The following is a 20,895-nucleotide window of genomic DNA, read 5'->3' on the forward strand; positions in this document are numbered from 1 at the left end:
TTTAAGAGACAGGGTCCCACTCTGCCACCCAGGCTGGAGTGCAGTGGCATGATCACAGCTCACTGTAACCTTGAACTCCTGGGGTCAAGCAATCCTCCTGCTCAGCTTCCTGAATAGCTGGGACTATAAGCATGCGCCACCATGCCCAGTTAATTTTTAAATTTTTTGTAGAGAGGGTCTCACAAATTTTATGTTGCCTAGGCTGGTCTCAAACTCCTGACCTCAAGCCATCCTCCGCCTTGGCCTTTCAAAGTGCTGGGATTACAGGCATGAGCCACCTGCTTCTGGCCTCACACATTTGTTTACATATAAACTATCTCTGGAGGCAGAGGTGGGTAGGAAGGAGACCTTTTGCTGTCTATAGTTTTTGATTTTTAAATCACATTAAATGTATTTTCTTTGAATATATCTTTTCAAAATATTAATTTTTTGTTTAAAAGAGGAAAAAGGAAAGCAATTGCCTTCAGAGAGTGGGACCAGGGGTAAGGAAGGGTGAAGCAGGAGACTGCTGCTTTTTGTTATAAGTCTCGTGGTTCTATTTGACTCTTAATGTATAACTTTGACAAAAATAAAAATATTTCAAGTTTAAAAAAAAGCAGAGCCAAAAAAGGACGAAGCCCATGGTGACAAGGAATGGAAAGGGTATGTGGAGAACAGATTTATTTACAACCTGTGGGAGCAGGGCTGGAAGGCAAGTGTGAACCTTTGGAAAAGATTCTCAAAAAGGGAGGAAATAATAAAGGCTGTCCCCTGTCAACTGAGCTTATAGCAGTGACGGCAGTGCCCTCTCCAAATCGTGCGGCGCTGAGACGCGACAGGTATGAACGGCCTTGAGTGAACACGGAAACTCTCCTGAAGATCCCTCTGACAGTTCCTTGTGAGTGCAGCTCCCGCGCTGACCCCGCTGCCCGCCGTCCCCCCGAGCACGCTGTTCCCACTGCCTGGCGCAGTGCTGTGATGGCCAAGGGACACATTCATGTCTTCAATCCTACCTAGGGATGATCTGTGGACTGGGTATGCGAGGGAGAGGGCACTTTCCACAGCACCGGGTAACATGGGAACTACCATGTTTCAGCAGCTCTTAAACTGGGCCTGCATGTCTTTCCTCGCTGGCTCCCAGAGGCAGAGCTAGACAGGGTGCTCTACGTAGCAGAGACTCGAAATCCGCCCCGATCTTGTCATTCCCTTCCAAAGAGCTCCCGCAGCCTCAGGTCGCTGATGCCAATCTAACCGAAGCCTCGTTGTGCAGGCCTCTGCCTCCCCTGGCACTGGAGTAAGTTCATTGGTTGTGGATGATGCTTAACTGAATTTTATGGCTATCTGGCTGCCCAGACAGGGAGTTCTGGGCTTGCCCCATTCACACTGTCTGTCCATTCAATAACTATTTTTTTTTCTTTTGAGACAGAGTCTCACTCTGTTGCCCAGGCTAGAGTGTGTGCTGTGGCGTCAGCCTAGCTCACAGCAACCTCAAACTCCTGGGCTCAAGCAATCCTTCTGCCTCAGCCTCCCGAGTAGCTGGGACTATAGGCATGCGCCACCATGCCTGGCTAATTTTTTCTATATATATTTTTAGTTGGCCAGATAATTTCTTTCTATTTTTAGTAGAGACGAGGTCTCGCTCTTGCTCAGGCGGGTCTCAAACTCCTGACCTCGAGCGATCCACCTGCCTCAGCCTCCCAGAGTGCTAGGATTACAGGCGTGAGCCACTGTGCCTGGCCATTCAACAACTATTTATGAGGAACCTCTATGTGCCAGGCTTAGGAAAAACGGAGCCAAGCTGTTCTGACCTGACTGCAGACCCGGGGCAGCAGGGCAACAGAGCGTTAGCGGCCACGGGGTTAGTGACCGTTTGGTCACATGACGATCAGCCAAAGGCTCACTGAGATCAGAAGTTGCACATAGGAGGTTCATAGACATGTTTTCCTAGTTTACTGAGTATTTTTAAAAAGTGAGCTAGCCACCACTTAAAAATCAGGAGATTCAACACCAAAACACACATTTCTGGTTTTTCTTGAAAACCAGAAGATCTGGCATGCATGAGTCCTTTTTCCCACATGACAGCAGCGGCTGGAGCTGAGGAGAGCTTTCGGGGGTCCCTCTCACTCCCGGGAGCCGGCCCTGGCCCGCTCCACCCCTCACACCACCCGCCCAGCTCAAGGAGGCGGCCAGGTTTCTACCCCAGCCTTAGAAAGAGCTCAGGTGGTATTAAAACGAAATGATTTAAGATTTTAACTCTTGTACAGAAATCCCACCAACCTCAAAGTTCTTTGGGGATCTAGCACCAGAACTGACATAAAAATTATGTTTCAGTATTTTAAAAAATTAATAATATCTATATTCTTACACTGTTTTTTCTTGGCCTTGAGACAGGTACAACTGAAGTTCCTGGAAGGATATAAGAACTGACACAGTCTTCAGTCCCTGCTTCCTGTCTTCCCCATGGCTGCGGCTGGCAGAAATCTCCTTCTAGCTAGACCAGCAGTTCTCAGCCTTGGCCACCCAGCAGAAACACCTGCTGGGCTTCTGAACACCCCAACCCCCAGACCATACCCCAGACCAATTAAAACTCAGAACCTGGGCGTCAGAGTCCTTTATAAACTCCGCAGGTGCCTGCAGTGGCAGGCTGGGGGAGCAGGGCTGGGGAGCAGCATGGACGCGTGGCACCCTGTCTAATTACAGTCCCTCAGTCTCTGGGCTCCCGCCTGGCATTCCGGATCTCGGGTGGGCATTTTACGAGTTCTAGCAGGGGGGGAGCGTCAGGCCTGTCTCTGGTGAACGCACTTGCACTTATGCTATAACGTAAGCCAGTCTTGGGTTTTACTTTCTCTTCTCATAGCATAATTTTCCCTTTTAGAGCGGTTGCCTCTGCAAAAGAAGGTCAGGACCCTCCTGCTGGCTCCTCGCATGAGTTCAGCTGAAAGCTTCCAACCCCTGTGGCAGCTACAGAAAGGTGTGCGTCCCAGGGACATTCATGGAGTGTCTGAATGACTACGTGGGGGAGAGAAGGGTGGGGGTTGTTTAATGCTCTACATCTCACTCAGCCCCCCATCCCCAAGCTCCTGCTCCCACCCCCTGCCATACAGCGCTCCCTGATTCCCCTAAGGGGATGCGGTAATTGATGATTAGCATTCCAAAGCTTGGCTTACATCCTGCTAGCCCGTCATATTTAATTACATTTTAACTATATTCGTCTTCGATAATAGCACGAACATAATTTAGATAATTATCTCTCTCTCCCTCATTCTCTGACTCTGTCTGTCTCACTTAGAGCTTCTTGCAACAAAAATCGCTTTCTCTGCTCAAACATATAAACAGACTCTGGGGCCAAGTGCTTTTCTCTCTCTTGCAGCAGCAGCTGTGCTAGAAACGCAATGGTTTTGAGTATCACACAGAAAAAAGCAAATTCATGTTTCTTCCTGTCTTTGTATCCATGTTTGTACACAAGCGATGGTGGAAGACTGTGTGTGTGTGTATGTGTGTGTGCGTGTGTGTGTGTGTCTGCATCTGGGCAAGAGCTTAGTGTGGTGCAGAAACAGGGGAGGCCTAGTCAATCAAATTAAGTGTCTATAAAGCACCCTCTTGGTCTGGCATTTCTTTCTTACAAGGTTTAATGGTTTCCCTCACAAATTTAAACTCTATTGCAGCAGTTCTAAATGTCTAGTAAGTCTTTTGAAGAGACGTGTTCTTTCTAATAGGGTTGCTGTCACACTGGATCTTACAATTAATGGCCTACGCCCTTGTCGATTCTCTGCCATCTCCAAGAGACCATCAGGTCCGAGAGGGAAACCTGGGACTTCAGGGAGTGTGTCTCCAACACACCGCTACACGCCACACTCTCAGGAGTCCCAGACCCTCCCAAACCCCAGGCGGGTCACACAACTCTGAGCTCCTCGACCTAACAGCTCCCCTCCCCTTACCCCCTCAGGGCAAAAGATATTATTTAGGAGCCTTTGTTAGTTTTTTGGGAGAAGCTGAGCTCTTTAGGTACAAAGATTTTATATTGCAAAGTTCAGATATCTAAGAAGATTTTGAACAAATAAGGGAATAAGAAATGGGTTCAGAAATAGCCACTATCCAAGCTACTCTTGCTCTAAGTTTAAGGATCTAGAGCCTCAAATAACCTTAACACACCAACCCACAAGATGCAATATGGAGATGGGAGGTTGTGGGGGTCCTCATCCTCAAATTATCTAGCTTTTGTCTATGCCCTTGGAGCTCTGAAAGGTTTTAGTACACATGGATTTTGTATAAAATATTCACTCTGCCTCAACACTGTCTGTGGTTGAGCAGGGGTGTGTTTGCGTAGTTAACAAATAAGCTCTTGCTGCCACTTGTTTGGGAGGCCAAAACACTCAGACCAGACTCCAGGAGCCAGAGTGTCTAGACCGACATTCTACCACCGCCATTTTGAGTCCACAACTGACCCTTCTCAGGCAACCTGCTGCTGGCTGGCGTGCAGGAGGGAAATCAACAAGTCAGGGGCCTTGAGAAGGGGTCAGCTAGGACTATGGGACACGGCCCTGCACAGGCTCCAAATTCCTTGGTTTGTTCCACGTTGTTCATTCGGGATGTTCCCCCCATTTTACCTCTCAGTGCCTAGCTTAGGAGCTTGGGAATTTTGCTGAAATTTGCCTGAAATACACAAAAACCAGGGTCTAGGTCTCCAATGAATGGCAGTGACAGAGCCTGTCGCTCAGCCACAGTTTATGCCGCACCTCTGGAGGCTGGCAAGGGAGGGGAGAGAACAAATTCGGTGTGCCACTCCCCCGGGGATTCCCTGTCCCCAGCAAACACAATGCTACACAAAGTTAATGGCTTAATGACTCTGTGGCTCCTTTCAGCCTGGGAGGAGAGCAGGTTAACTCTGAAGAGGCTGCTGCCTCCTCCTCAGGGGCTCCGTGTGACTGTCCCGTGCCCACCCCAGACCCCCTAGAAGCCTACTCCCCTCCAGCATGCTGGGATGTGAGTGCTAGCCACTAGCAAGAGCCAGTTCTCAAATGTTAAACATTTGGCAATTTCATTTCCTAGTGTTTTATATAACAAAGGGATTTAGAACACAATGAAGACTAAATGGCCCCTGAATTTGAGGTTTTAAAAAAAAGGTTGCTTTTATGGAAATTCATGCCAAAAGATCATGCAAAACAAAACTTGGCCCTGACCTCAGAAACCTACTAGAGCACACACAGCTAAGCAAGTGAGTGGCCTTCCAGAAGGATCACTAGACATTCTCAGAATCAAACCTGATCAATTTCATACCTAAAAATTACACTAAGCCCCTGCGGGTATTCTAGATCTGATGACATGCCAAATTCGTTCAGCACCTAATACCAGGCAGATATTCAGTAAAAACTTTAAAAATAGACTCTCCCTCTCCAGCCATTAAGGGCCTGATATTTGCAGCTGAACAGATAAGAAATTGCGGCACTGGGAAAAGCTTAAAAAATCTCCAGAGTCCAAAAAAATGTTTCTCTATGAAGAAAACTATCACTCTTAGCACGGAGCTGCCCAAGATTAGCCTAGAGCTGTTTAACGCACTGGAACCTCTAAGTATGAGTTCTGTAATAAAAAGGTGACAAGTCTTCGAGGCAGGCCCCTTAAAGGCTCTTTCTGGAATTTGCATTAACTGTCACATCCACACAAAGCACTGCATTCTAAGTGAACACTGGAGACAGTGACTGATCGGCAAACTGATGTGAGGCAGTACGGGCACGCAACCATCTTCCTTCTGGGACGGCTTCTGTCAAAGATGTTGAATTTTAAAAAATCATTTCTCCTTCTTTTCAAACATTTTCTTGATTAAAAAGAAATCACCATCACCACCCGGCAGCTTGGTATTGACGGCTTTCTGGGTCCAATCTCTGTTGGCCTAAGACCTCTCTTAGACTTACAAAGGGCGCATGTTCTCTCTCAGGCCCCTCGCTCTCCACTGGCTGGTTCCAAGTCCCTCTCTGGCCTCTTCCCCAGATTCCCGCCACACACTGGCCTAATGCAGGCAAGAACGACCTTGCCCTGCAACCCTCCTTCCTTCCGCACATCTCAGCGCCTTCTGCCAGGCTGCCGTGCTGCACTAGGCCGACACCAGAGTGTAGGAAGGACTGGGCCAGCCTGCGGGCCCCCTGTGAGCTCACCAAGCAGGTGGACAACGAGACAGGCAGGTGATAAGGGCATATGTTAAGTACATATATTAAGTTAGATAAGCTAAATAATTTATGACATAAAAATCAGATGCTAAGACAGGTAGGGGGATTTAGCTGGCACAGACAGAGACTGGAGGTAGGCCATCTAAATCAACAGATCGTTTTAGTTGGTCAGAGGAGCAAAAACAGGGAGAGTGAGCCTGCATGGGCGGTCTCTTGCTCTTTGTGAGGAATCCTAATTCCCTTCAGGCCAGCAACCTCAGAGATTCTCTCCCCATATTTTGCAAACCTAGGTTTCCTGTGTATGTGTGTGCCCAAGATTTGATGTAGTGTATTTCTTAACACCTGCTTTGAATTTTGTTCATGCCCCCAAGGCTAAGATATCAAACAATGACTTCTTTACTACTTCATAGTAAACAAGCAGCCACGAGACACATCAGAAAATATGGCTTCCTCTCAGACTGTGTTTCAATCTACCCCTATTCACTGTGCTAGTCCCCTGCCCTGAGGGTTTTGCAGAGTTGAAGGCAGATGGCAAGAAGTCAAATTGCATTCAACAAGGTTAAAAGTTATCCTTGGCACATGGAAATCTCCTGCAATAAAATACTGTAAGGCTGCTGCTGAAGCTAAATCAGCTTATTTTTCTATATTATTTCTTGGGGAGGAGGGTTGCTGGGTGAAGGGGATGGGTGAGAAAACTGACCAGTAACTCTTCCTGATTCTATTGTCAGCCTTTCAAATCAGATAGATCAGCTATTAATCTCAGAAAGCCAGCAGTGAATGTGTGCAATAAATTTGTCATCATTTTATGAATAAGCTCTCGGTCATGAGGGCTTACTGTCTGGCAATTCACCTTTTCCATGATATTTTCTATCACTTGTATTTTGGAGCATCTTAGAAAGAATATTATTTGTGTTCCTGGAGATCGGAACATAAAAAACCCTGAGGGTGATGGAAACGCAGAGGCAGGTTTCAATGTCTGCCTCTGGGCTCGCTCAGCAAACGGTTCACCAACGACGCTCCAGCGAGCAGCGCCAGGACAGGGATCGCTGTTCCGGGTCCAGAAGTGCACTCGTCCCCTCACGGGCTCTAATGAAGCCTGTTAGCGCTAGATGACGTCGCATGTGCCCATTGGCTTTCCGTCAAAGATTGTCAAATAGAGATGTTGGTAATCACAGCTGGCAAGTTGTTTAGTCAATATTTTTGAAAAGTTCAACCAAGTGTGTGAAAGCACAAAGTGGATTTCCCTCTAGTTGCCAGATGATTTGCTCATCTCCTCCCTTGTGACGGCTCTGCCACCGTCAGGATCACACTGGTGCCCTGCTGGGCAGTCCTGAAGGGCTGAGGGGCGTGAGATATAGAGACAGATGAAATTTCAGCTGTTCTATCATTCAGCTGTTTTTTTTTTCCATCAAGTCAGCAGAACTCTAGATCTGAAACTCATACCAAGGAGCCTTTAAACTAGAGATTAACTAAATCCGCCCACCCCCATCTAATGCCATTGCCACTAATAATTCCATTCCATTCTATTCCATCCCTTGCCTAAATACTGCCCCAGGGAGAAGGCTCTTAATATCAATTTTAAGGCTTTGGGGAGGATATCTATATATTCACCCTTCATTCCCTATGATGAACCACTGCTCTGTTCTATAATTAAAGATGACCAGTGTCATTTTGGAACCATTTCTTTTGGATATGACAAAACATCATGAAGGGGAAACACTAAATTAAGAATGCAACTCTGACATCATACAGCGTGTTCACTCAGTGTATGTGACTGGGCCGCCAATGAATGATAGCTATACTTTTGGAATATCCATTTTTGTTTTGTATGATTTTTTTTCTTATCTTTAATTCTATAGCCTTTGTGGGAAAGACTGTGATTCCCAACTTTCAAAATGCTTGGATTAGCAGATAGATTTGGGGACCAGCATACTGGTACAGGTTCTGTAGAGCACTCCTGGGAGTCCTTGGCTAGGACTATTGTAGCTGAGTGAGTCTATTACACTTTCTACAGAAATGTAAGCATTTGGGAAACACAGTTCCCTCTGAAGATCTTAGATGCTGGAACCCCCAAGTTTGAGTCCCTGGAGAAGCAGGGTTTCTGCATGTATAATAGCAGGTTTATGTCCCATACTCCTAAACTCTATTATTTCCTCCTAGTACAGGAGTGCTTAGCAGCTGGTGACAGCATCTGAAGAATTTGCTGTGGCAGTGAAATTCTCACTGGTTCTCATAACAGAACCACTATACAATGAATTGTGTTGTAGCTGTCACTAACACCTTCCTAATCAGTGAAGAATGTAGCAACCACCCTCTAGACAGAACACCAGCAATGCTGTAGTCCAGGGCTCCCCACGGGCAGAGGAGGTGCAGGCATGCATTCATAAATGCTTCTGATGCACATTCTGATGTGCTTATTCCAGGGGGTCTCAAACTTGGGAAGTTCAGCATCGCCTGGAAGGCATGCTAAAACACAGGCTGCTGGGCCCACTCTTAGCATTTCAGATTCGATAGGTGTGAGGTGGGGCCTGAGAATCTGCATTTCTATTTAATAACATGTTCCCAGGTGATGCTGATGGTCTAGGGGGCCACACTTTGAGAACATCTGTTCTATAACAAACAGGTCAAGCCTATGCCCCACTAGGTAGAAGGTAGCAAGGAAAAATCATAGGAAGCTTTGGAGTAAGAGATCAGGAAGTCTTAGGAAGATAATTTTAGCAGCAGTGACTGCTATGGAGGTATTATACTGGAGGCAGAAAGATTCCAAATGCAGCTCTGAAAAGTACTCCGCAGGTATCCTGGCCAGGTACAGAGGTTTGCTGGCTCAGGATTACTATGATGCGGGAGGGGCTGTGATGGGATAGGAAGTCCACCAGACTAGGAATCACAACATCTGGGTTTGGGCCCAGGTTTTGCCCCTCACTAGCTGCATGACCTTGGGAGAATCACTTGATCTCTTGGGTCTTTGCTCTCACAACTGGAAAATGCTACCCTGCAGGTAGCTGTGAAAATCAAATGAGACAGAGGCTGGGCGAGCGCGCTGTAAACCATCACTATAAACATAAGGCATTACCCTGCTGCCACCACACCTGGTTCTTGAGGCATGTCCTGTCTGCCACAGGACCTACCTGACCCTCTCTTACATGCAGACTCTCCCAGGCTCTTCCTCCAGTCTCCTCTCGGGGGAGGGGAAATATAGGAAGTGGTCAGCAGTTGGGTGAGCCTTGCTCTGGATCCTGCTCTGGTTATGTGCTTGGGTCCAGGAATTGGCTCTCACTGATTCCTAGTAATTCAACAGTATGTCCCACCTCTGGTTCCAATAATGATTCTACCAACGTATTCAAGTCCATGCCTACCCCCATGGTTGGCTAACTTTTTCTGTAAAGGGCCAGATAGTAATATTTTAGGCCCTGCAGGCCACATAGGTCTCTGTCCCATATTCTTCTGTACTTTTTGCCACCTTTAAAAATGTAAAAACTGTTCTTAGCTCAGGGGCTGTACAAAAGCAGCCTGTGGGCAACTTCGGCCCTGAACCCTACTCAACCCAATCCCCTGAACTCTCAAAAGGCCTAAGGTCCTGCTATGACCTTCCCAGCCCTCCTTGGGCTACAGTCTGTTTCTGAACCTGTTGCCACTTGCCTGGAACACTCAAGTGCCTGCCAGCTTCTAGGCTGTGTTATTTCTCTGTCGTCCAGAACTGCCCCCTGGACCTGCTGGACGTGCCTGAGGATTGCTTATCCTGACTAAACAATTTCCAAATGTTCTGTTCCATTCCGGTAGGTGTGGGCCATGTCCAGGCCCTGACTTTCTGGGTCTGGAATGTCTCCCCACCCTTGCTTGGGTTCTAACCCTGAGACTGAGTGTGTGCAGCACAGACAGGAGCTCCCGAGAAGGACGGCCACAGTGAGGCTACGACTGGGCAGCTTTATAAAGGGGACACGGGTCAGCTCGACTTAATCTTCTTTATTCTCAAATCCCAACTGATCAACAGACTATATATTTCTCAGGCACAATAATTTAATGACACTTTCTAGTTATATATGACATTTTGTCTGATGTGGGAAGAACAATCCATTTGTTGAGTGTGACTTTTTAAATAGACCACTCTCTCGTACGTTTTTTGTGAGTGCCCATCCAGACTGTGTACCAGGTCTGCTTCCACTGACAGGTAGTGATGACTAGATCTTTGTACAGGGTGTAGGAAGAAGCAACACGCGTTCAAGTGCTGCTTAGTCTGTTTCTTCAGAAGGAGGATGAGGAGAGGGACATTATTAAGTCATTACTATCACTTTTTCTTCTTTAGACTAAACACTCTCTCTTTACTGAATTGGCCTTCTCAACTTCCCAACTTCCATCCTTCTGATTTTCTGAGTTGAAATTGTTCCAGTTTGGTCACATCACCTAGGAGTCTGATCGTCATGCATCTCACTTGAGATCTTACTATGGAACAACACAACAGCAAAGTTTTGTCATTGACTAAAAATTAAAGCCAGGGGGTCTTAAGATGGGCATGTGTTCCTATAGTAAAATGAACTCAGTGGTCACTAAAAAGATGAAAAAGCAGGTAATATTGGGTGGTGTTGCCATACAAGCCACCAATAAACATTTGTTACACCCCTCCACAACATGACCTAAAACACACACGCAAACACAAATCATTTCCAACACTGAAGAAGGCATTTGGCTGCCCCTGCCATCTTTCCTCAGCTCTCCAAGGAGCTGACAATGAGACTCTCTTTGGCTGATGTATTTTTGAGATGGTATATCAACAATATTTCATATGGTATTTAATATGGTAATATGGTCTATCAGAGTCATGTGTTGGTGCAGCTGTCTATGCTTAAAACACTCAAATAAACAGCCATGGACGTGAACTTATTAACTATTAAGATAACAAAAAGCAGTCCACTCCTTAGGCCGAAGTGTGCTGCCTCTCTGGTCTGGTGGCAGTGCAGGTGGGAGCAGGGGGTGTGAGGCCCGGACTGTGGTGGTGGGAGGCATGTTTCGGGGCTGTCCTAGGTGGCGAGCGCATCGCATCCCCCCAGGCCGTGGCCCCACCTTCCTCGGCACCACAAGTCTGGAACACTGATTCCACTGGCCTCACTGAAGGGCAAGCCGTGTTCTCGCAGCTCCAACCTGAGTACGATGATCCTGTGAATAGGAGTTTACTCTTGGCTTTCTTTGAATAAGCTACTTTAGCAGTGAGAAAAGCTCCTTACCATCCAAAAGTAACTTGTACTTGAAATACTGCTTCTAAGAAAGGGGTGTAACCCTATCAGTGTTTTCCCTGGGATCTGAAGCTATCCTTTCTGCATGGTTTGACAACATACACTTGTACTGGCCAACAGGGATCTTTCACTCAGCTCTCATAAAGTTTTACAATGTATGATTCATTTCAGAAATGAGACTTGATAATGCAGATTTATCACAACGAGAAGGCTGCCTTTAAAATGTGATTTAATGATGCCTATACTTATTCACTGACATCTTTATAAAACTGTTAGTGTGGAAATATATTTGTCTTTTCAAAAATAATTCTTCCTTTTACAGGCGTCGTACAAGAGAGCTATACACTAACAATGCAGCAGAAAGAATAGCAGTGGTCTAATTATGCTGAGGCAATGTCACAACAAGCACCATCACTACCTTCTTCAGGTTCTGGTGACACCACCATGCCTGGCAAACATTGCCTCCTTTCCAGCTCCCTCTACCCGTGCATGTGCCTCCTGGCTCAGGGCTGCTGTTGTAACCAGAGGGTAGACAAAGGCTCTCCAAGGTCATACAGATGCAACAATGCAGAAAAATAAATAAGCCACTGATTATGATTTAGCACTGCTTTTCTTCCTGCCTTAACCTGGTTTATGAGCAGATCTTGATGATTTAACCTTTCAGCCAATTAGAACAGAAGGTTTGATTGACAGCAAATGAATAAATAACATTTTAGTGCAGGAGATAGAATCATCCTCCCCTATTAATCAGTCCCTCTGCCCATGTGCAGGTAACACAATATTTATCACGCCACTCTGTTACAGTCCCTTGGGGTGTCATTTCACGGCCTACCAGTAAAAACTTCACATCTATAGCAACTGCCCCTCTCTTACTGTCGATAACATCTAATTGATATGTCAAATCTCCAAGGAATGCAGTAAATTGAAACACTGCCTCCCAAAAGAAAATAAACTGGCAAATAGGTAAATCAGCACCTGCCTTCCTATAATTACCCAGCCACCTCCTGTCCAAAAGCCTCCCCCCAGGAAGCCATCATTACCATATTCCCTTCAGTCCCAGATACCCTGGCACCCCAGATGCATGGACACAGGGGCCAAAGGCACCCCTAAATTCCTGCCCACAGAATGTCACAGTTATCTCTGAGCGCAGCCCCTCCTGAGCCACTGCACTGAAGTCATTTCGCCAGAGAAAGCCCACCTAGACAGTGGGTACTGCAGCCATTATGTGGGGTGCAGTTTGGAGGAGAATGATAATAATAATCTAACAACAATATTACAGACTTCCTCTGAAGAGCAAGCAATGCTGTCAGAGATATGATCTCATTTATCCCCCAAATATCCCTATAGAGTGGGAAGCCGCTGGAATAATTATTCATTGTTCAGAAGAAGAAATGAAACCCAGAGAAGGAAGAGACTGGTCTAAGCACTTATGAATTGGACATGGAAATATAAGATTTGTCTTTGGTAACAGTGCTCTTAGCCACTTAAATACAACATTTAAAATTATTTTAATAAAAATTCTTAAAGATCACATTGGTGAAGAGAGAAAGAACTAAATTAGTATTGATAATTCATTTAGTTTATTTACTTAATGAAAGAATCCTGATTTTACTAATAGACAAAATGAGATGTATTATATAATGCTGTGGGATCACCATGAATGGGCAGAATTCTGGTAAAGAATACTTAACACTCACCTCTCTCTCTCAAAAATAGAAACACTCACATTCGTAGCTTTACACATAAATGTAAAACACATGTGTAGAGCTAAATGTGTTACACAATCGAAACAGGTGTACGGCCACATGTGTTCTTTCTGACATCCCATTCTAGCTTTCTTTCCTCTGCTTTCTTTACTTATTCTTCACTTAAAAAAAAATCTGATGAGGGCAAGCTAGCAGAAATGAAGTTCTAATCTTGAGTTTGGGGGAAGATTTGTGGATTATCACGACAAAAAATTGAACAGCATCCCAACAGTCAATCTCACTCAACTATAGCATTCACCAATCACCCTTCTCAACAGCGGAAGGTTTTCTATGCAGGAATTCTGAACTTAGACTAAGTCCCCTTCTTCCTTACCCAGTTCCTCATCCATCTACATGTCTGCCTTCCTGTTGTCATACTAATTTCTGCCATTTTCTTTTACTCCCTTTGTTCCTTTGTTTTTATTTAGTTACTTTTAAATCAGTTACATACAGCCCCCAATATTTTCCCTAAACTTCCCCACTTTCTCATATTGCTTTCGAAATCCCTGTCCTGGGCTTACTTCTTTCTATAGGCTTTTGGAGAGACTGGACATTCTTTAAAATTATAAGGTATGCACAACTCAGTAATAACATTTGTGTCTTGTGGCCTGCACAACCTCCTTTTCTATGTTGTCATTCCTCTTCCTGGATTTATCTAGCTGCCTGCCTGGCTCGGCTGGAAAGCCCCTGGCCCTCTGAGCGATACTGTAATCTTGAATATGGCTGTGAGCATATTTCTGGATGAGGGCCATCTCATTATGCAGAGGAAGAAAAGCATTGTCCAAATCCAGTGCTACTGCTTGGGGGAAGAGGATCCTTGGGGCAAAACCAATGTTGGATAAAAAGTACTGAAAAACCTCACACAAAGGCTTCTTAGAGATTATCAGCCAAAGTATACACAGTGCAGCATAAGCAGTAGAAATGGAGAAGCTCTGTTGACTGGAAGGTCTGAACAAGCGTAAGGGAGTGCCATAAATGAAAGGAAAATATATAAAATAAAAACCTGTATACGACCAAGATCTGCAAAAGACAGAATGGCCCATTATTAAGCCAAAGACTAGTACGTAGTTGGTTCAAGGATAGAGCTAACTTTTTTTTCCATTTATGATTTTCATGATTTATATATTTAATCAAAGCTATCCAAATATCACTTATTACAAATGTGCAGCTTAACATGGATCTTATTTCGCAATATGTGTGTTAGGTGGTGCTTACATTGTTTACAAGTCTTGGTAATTCAGAATGAAAATGTAATTTCAAGGTTCTAAGAATGATGCTACAATTTCACAATCTAATTAGGGTAAATCCATAAATGAGGGTCAGAAAGTCCCACTTAATTTAAAGTAACTAATTTCTGATGGAATTCTTGCTGGGATATGGTGAATGGATGTCCTAATGAGCTCTCCGATGAGAGGGCACGGATCATTACCACGGACAGAAAGACATGAAAGAGCATGCTCTCTCTGTGGGTGTCCACCAGCACAGCCTTTGCACTTGTACCAAAATCCCAAAGGCAGAAATGCCCTCTGCATGTGGGGCCCCAAAGCCATCATGTCTTTTTCTCCCACAACACTATGGACAACTAGAATAGGAACAAACCAGCTAAGGTCACTGCCACCTCTTGCGCCATGATGTGTCCTAGAGGCTTTGAGATTCACTTGAACCAAGTCATCGGCAGTCAAATTCAGAGGTAGTGGGAAGGTGCAGGATGCTCAGGGGACATTAGGAAACCAGCCCAGCAGAACCTAAGATGAAGGCCAAAGCTTCCCCAGTGGCAAGATCCAGGAGAACAGGGGCATTCTCTGGCTCTACACTTACTCATGCCCTCCTGAAGAACCATTCCTTCAGTCAATTTAGAAAAAAATTAATATGTGCTGCTAGGCATTATATGGCTGCTGAGAATGTAGATATGAACAAAGCAGACATGGTCTCCACTTCCATGGAATTTAAAACCTAATGGGAAAGACATACATAAATAAGTAAATGATAAGTAACATAAAATTACAAATTGTGACAGGTGTTATGAAGGAAAAGAACACAGTACCATGAACGAGAACAACAGGGGAGGTCAACTCTAGCCTGGCTACAAGAGGCCACTTAGCGAGCCGGGAGAAGAGCAAGGATATTAGAGACTGTCATGAGAGTACAAAGAAGCATTAGGGGCAACCTTGGACTTCAAGGAGCTTATGACCTAGTTGAGGAGATCTAATGACATCTTACTTTTGTATAGAGATTTACCACTTAGAGATTACCTCCAGGAACACCAAGTCATTTAAGGCAGACCTGACACACACAGAAAGAGATGACACACAGAGAAAGAGACGACTAACAATGCTAGTGCTAATTAGTGAGCACAGTCCATTGGCTGGGGGGAAATATGAGGCCAAAGGCCAAAAGTGGGTTGGCTGCTCTACTCTCCAGGGGTCTCGAATCCTAAGGCACACTAGTCTGTGTAGCTCCAAAGTACTTAGCTCTTCCTGCGCCTTGCTCATTCCCTTCTAAAAACATTTGCCCTAATCTGCCCTCCCTGTCTCTCTGCTTCATCCATAGGAATGTTAGTTAGGCTTGTTCAGATTACTACGAATAGGTCACCTCAGGTTTCAAAGAGGGGATGGGAGTGTGAAGCCATCTCTTTTGTGGAGAACTAATAAGATGCCGATTCCTGCCGAGGTGGGGAGACTGCACAATTCAAAGCATGGCAACCTGTGCACAGGCGACTGTCTGTGGCCATCCTTCTGGGGGCAGAACAGGGAAACGGGCCGGTACTCAGAGGCATTCGCAGCAACCCAGCAGAGTACTGCAGAGATGAGAGAACAGGGGTCCTTGCTGCCACTGCAACTCTGCAGAAGGAAATCAGTAAGCAGGACTGGGTGGCATACAGCAGTCAGCGAGATGGCAGAGGTTCATAAGGAACCCCTGGACTGGCAATGTGGGCTAGACACAGGTCAAGATGAGTCTGGCTGGGCTGCTCCAACTGTTCCCAAAACAGCAGACACAAGTGAAGAGTGGGAGAGGAGAAAGGTTAAAAAGCTAGGGGAGATGTCGAGATTTTTGACTTTGGAAAAACAAGTATTAAAAACGCTCAAACCTGATATCTGGGCCCAAGAACACTTAAATCTCATGGTGCTTGCTCAAGTGTGAGGACCCATGTGTGTGTATGTACACACACACACACACACACACACACACACACAAACACACACATACTCTTATCACCCCTGACATGAGACGCTTCTAAAGTCATTTGTGGTACCGTGGGGATCCAATTAACCAGAGTCTCTCACAAACATTAACACACCAGTTAGACATGAAAACACTGCTGTGGCCTATCAAAGGCCAGTCTGCAGCTGACAGAGCAGCCCTGAATGAAACAAAGACCCGGAGACAGCAGGCTTGCTTTGGAGGCCATCGACTTTGTAACCACAACTTGACCCAGATTTTACAGCTGACATACGCAGAGGCTGGGGCAGTGTGAGGGTCACACTTAACAAGTGTGTCCTAGCGCGGCTTTCTCATCCAACATGTGCCTCAAGTTCCCATATGCAAAGTCACTAAAGAGGGAAACCAAATGCTCTACTGCAAGGAGATGCAGAACACCGTTTAGAGGCAGGTCAGAAATTTCCTTTCAAGTTTTCTGAGAATTCTGGGATTCTGATTTATCTCCCAGTGAGACTACTTTTGGGGTTTGTACTTTGAAGTCCTGGCTGTAGCCATTAGTGCTGCCACTCAGTGTTGTTTTAGGGGCACATATTTAGTAGGTGGTTCGCAGCTTACATTCTTCTATATCCTGGCTTTGAATTCCTCAGATTTCTAATCCAAAGATTCTTAAAGGCCTAAACAATGAAACTCCCCAAAAGAGCTGGAGAATAAAGAGCCACACAATGGGGTTTGGCTGAATGCTGCAGAGCCCTAGACAAATAACGTCAGTTACTGTCCTTGTCCCCTCTACTCTGATGTGGCAGGCAAGGAACGTGATCCAACAGCAGCAGAAGCAGCCGAGGTGGCAGGGCGGGCTGGCCACAGTGGCAGGCCGAGTTAGCTGACTGTGGAATAGGTTCAAGAGTGCTTCAGAGAGACCACGAAGTCACCCGTAGAAGGTCACAGCTCCACATCTAGGAAAAAACCAAGGGGTCACTTTCCTCTCTGCTTGCAGCTCCCACTGCTGACGGAGCCCTGAGTGACAGCATGATGGAGAAGGTGGTGTGGGGCTGGTCGTCTTTCTTGGCAGAGGTACCTTGTGCTCTTATTAGCAGACAGGCTTGGGAATAGCGGGTCCTGTTGCAAATGGCATTTCTGGAATAATGCGTGGTATCTGCCTCTGAAGAAATTCCCGGGTCTCTGATGATTTTGCCCTCAGATGCTCAGCCTGCTGCCTGGTTGACTCCCCCCACTTTGTTCTACCCTTCGCCCCCGGGGCACTAAGGTATAGAGTTATAAAGAAAGTTTTATGCCCTCCCCAAAGGACCTCCCCCCCCCACTTCATCTTCTCCCCTGGAACACCTGACTGCCACAGCTCTAGTGTGGACTCTGACTACCTCTCTTCTATGACAGCTGCTCCCTGATAGTCCTGTCTCTGGTCCCTCTTACTACCCATTCATTCTGCTTAGTGTTGCCGGAACAATCTGCCTAAATAAGTCACAGCTTTATCATGCCTCTCCACTACCTAAAGAATAAGGTTCAACTTCCTACACAGCATCCCGAAATTTCCAGAGCCGGTCCCAGTTTGCCCCTCCCACCTTCTCTACAGCCCCTTCCCTCTAGTGTACTATATACGTCAGGGCTGCCCAGGGCATACTGTTGGACAGATCCCCCTCACCCTCCAACCAAGACCAGGCAGAACTGCCCTCTCACCTGGCCTCCAGTTATGCCAAGCCACGCTTAGTTACATGGATATACCAGGCTATTCCACACCTCACGCCTTTGCACGCACTGCTTCATCTGCCTGAAGCACTTCCAAGCGTCCTTCCCCACCACAGACCATGCCCTGGATGACACCCACTCATCATTTAAGGCTCAGCATAAATGACACTCCCACGAAGAGACCTTCCTGCACCCGTCTCAGGCAGAATGGCCACTCCCTCTACTGTGTCCCTACTGTATTCAATGCACACTTCCATGGTGGCATCTGGAATACTTTATCACACTTACTTATTTATATATCTATTTCTCTGGGCCATAAGTGAGTGCCATAGTGTCTACGTACTATATGATACCAATTAGATGACATTCTGGAAAATACAAAACTATGGAGACAGTAAAAACATCAGTGGCTGCTAGGGGTTTGGTGGGGTGGGGGTTGCTGAATAGGCAGAGCACGGAGGATTTTTAAGGCAGTGAAGATACAATGTTTGAAACTATAACGGTAGATACATGTCTTATACATTTGTCCAAACCCACCGAATGTACGACATCAACAATGAACCCTAATGATGACTATGGACTTCGGGTGACTATGATGTGTGAATGTATCAAATGTACCACTCTGCTGGGGGTGTTGACAGTGGGGGAGGCTGTGCATGTGTGGGGGCAGAGGGTATATGGGAAATCTCTGTACCTTCCTCTCAATTTTTGCTGTGAATCTAAAATTGTTCTTTAAAAAGTCTCTTAAAAATATATTAATTAGGTACTTCATTTGAAACATTAAAAAATAGTAACTGCAAAGAATAGATAGATGCTCACTAAATGTGCGTTGAAGGTATGAATAAAAAAAGTATTTAGTGCCAACCTCTGGGGTTAACAGAATTAGGGTCTCTTTCCCACAAGACAGCTCTGCACTTAAAGATAAATATGATGACCCCACCATCACTTTGATCTCGTTTTCTCCTTAGTTCCTCAATTGGTCCCCCCAGGCAACAGCTTCCTAAACTCTCATCACCTGGCCACCTTCAATTCACCTCTTTAAGCATGGACACATGTGCCCAAACATGTCTTGCCCAACACACAGGTTGTATGACCATATGAATATCACGTAGCCAGTGTGGACTAAGACTGCCCAAGGTTTGTAGCAGCCCCTTCCTAACAATTAGCTCATAGTGGGTTTGCGGTCAACTAAACTCCCAGCTCAGTTTCCCATAAACTTCTCTCAAGCTTGACTGCCCCCATCCTGTACTTGTACAATTGATTTTCTGAACCTAAATGGAAAGCATCACATTTATCCCCATTAAATCTCATCCTGTTGGTTTGGTCCCACATTAGGGCCTGGAAAGATCATTTTGAATCTCATGTCTGTCATCTATCACATTAGTCATCCCTTCTAGCTTTGTCTCTTCCAGAAACCGGAGAAGCATTCCTTGCTGGGCATTGATTTAAAAAAAAGGGGGGGAGGGGGAGGAGAAATGTTCAGGACCAAGGACAGAGTCAGAAAACACTAGCAAGGTCTGTCTCTCCTTTCCCCCATTTCCTACCCCGACCCCGGTCCAGTCCCTCAGCAATCTGTTTCCCATAGCCAACCACTTCTTACCATTTCCACCGTCACCGCCCAGTGCAAGTCCCTGTCACCTCATATCTGGGTTACGGCAACAGCTTCCTTATCAATCTCCCAGTTCCATATTTACCCCCCAACGATTCATTCTCTGCACAGTAACCGAGAGTGACATTTAGAAAGCAGAAATAGGTAGTTCTCACTACTCCCACGGTAAAAACCCTCCAGTAACTCCCCATTGCTCTAGAATAAGATTCACATTCCTTACCAAACCTAAAGTTCATACACAATCTGAGATCTCCTGGTCTCTCTGTCCAGCTCATATCCCCTCCGCCTCCTTCCCCAGGCTTGAGCAGCACATGCCATCTTTCTGTTCTGCCGTACACCATGTTCATTCCCTCTTCAAGGCCTTAACTCTTCCTGAGTTCTCTTTCCCCAAGCCTTTGGAAGGCTGGCTTCTATCTACCATTTATCTCAGCACAAATGTCACTTTCTCAGAATCGCCTTTCTGGCCTTAAGTAGCTGTTTCTTGCCTACCATGGCCTAGCCACTTTCTACCTACCCTGTTTCATTTTCTTCATAGCATTTATCAGCAGTTAAAACTTTCTCATTTATCTGATATTTTCCCCCACTATGATGTAAACTCGATGAAAGCAGGGATCTTGTCTGCCTTGATCAGTGCCTAATACTTAGTAGGTGCTTAATTATTATTTGTTAAATAAATGCATAATGGTGAGAATTACCGAATCAGGAGAAATCAAATATATTTGCTATGACTTCACTTGCATTAATAAAAATGGCTCTTGGTTCCATTCTTACATCCCTATTATTATCTACTTTGTTATCAATATTTTATGACACCATCAAAGAATCAAATTGAATTACCAGCTTGAGTTCGGTCAGACAATAATTGGTAGTAAAAATGTATTCTGTGGGATAACACAGACATGCTACTTGAAAACCACGCACTAGACAGACCTCTCTATTGCCAGTGCAGAATTAACATTTCCTATGCAGCTCTGTGGCTACGTATTGTTAACATTGTTTTCATATCTAAAGACCCATTCAAGAGAGTTACTGCTCATTCAGGTAAGGTACATGCAAATGTCTCCAACTCCCACATTTATATATATTTATGCCCAATATAACATTAAGGGCAAGGATCATTCTGATTTTAAAATCTGAATGTTACTGACTTAGAATCCCACTACAACACCAGTGCAAGACTCTACAGAAGGAACTCATACTTGTGTTCTAGTGGCCAACACATAAAGTGGGCCATAAAAGCAGCTGGGATGGCCTATCGAGAGCCTGGTGGCTCATCAGCCCAGGGCACTGAGCTGACATGCCTGAGGCCTACA

At 45.5% G+C, this 20,895-nt stretch overlaps 1 protein-coding gene across 2 annotated transcripts in view; it reads right to left on the reverse strand.

Moving 5' to 3' along the window:
* The window catches only part of BTBD9 (BTB domain containing 9), a 386,230-nt gene that overhangs the window by 29,384 nt on the left and 335,951 nt on the right, over positions 1-20,895 (reverse strand). The gene's annotated exons all lie outside the window — the stretch shown is intronic.

This window comes from Lemur catta, chromosome 2, assembly GCF_020740605.2.
Source record: "Lemur catta isolate mLemCat1 chromosome 2, mLemCat1.pri, whole genome shotgun sequence".
NCBI classification, from domain to species: Eukaryota; Metazoa; Chordata; class Mammalia; order Primates; family Lemuridae; genus Lemur; species Lemur catta.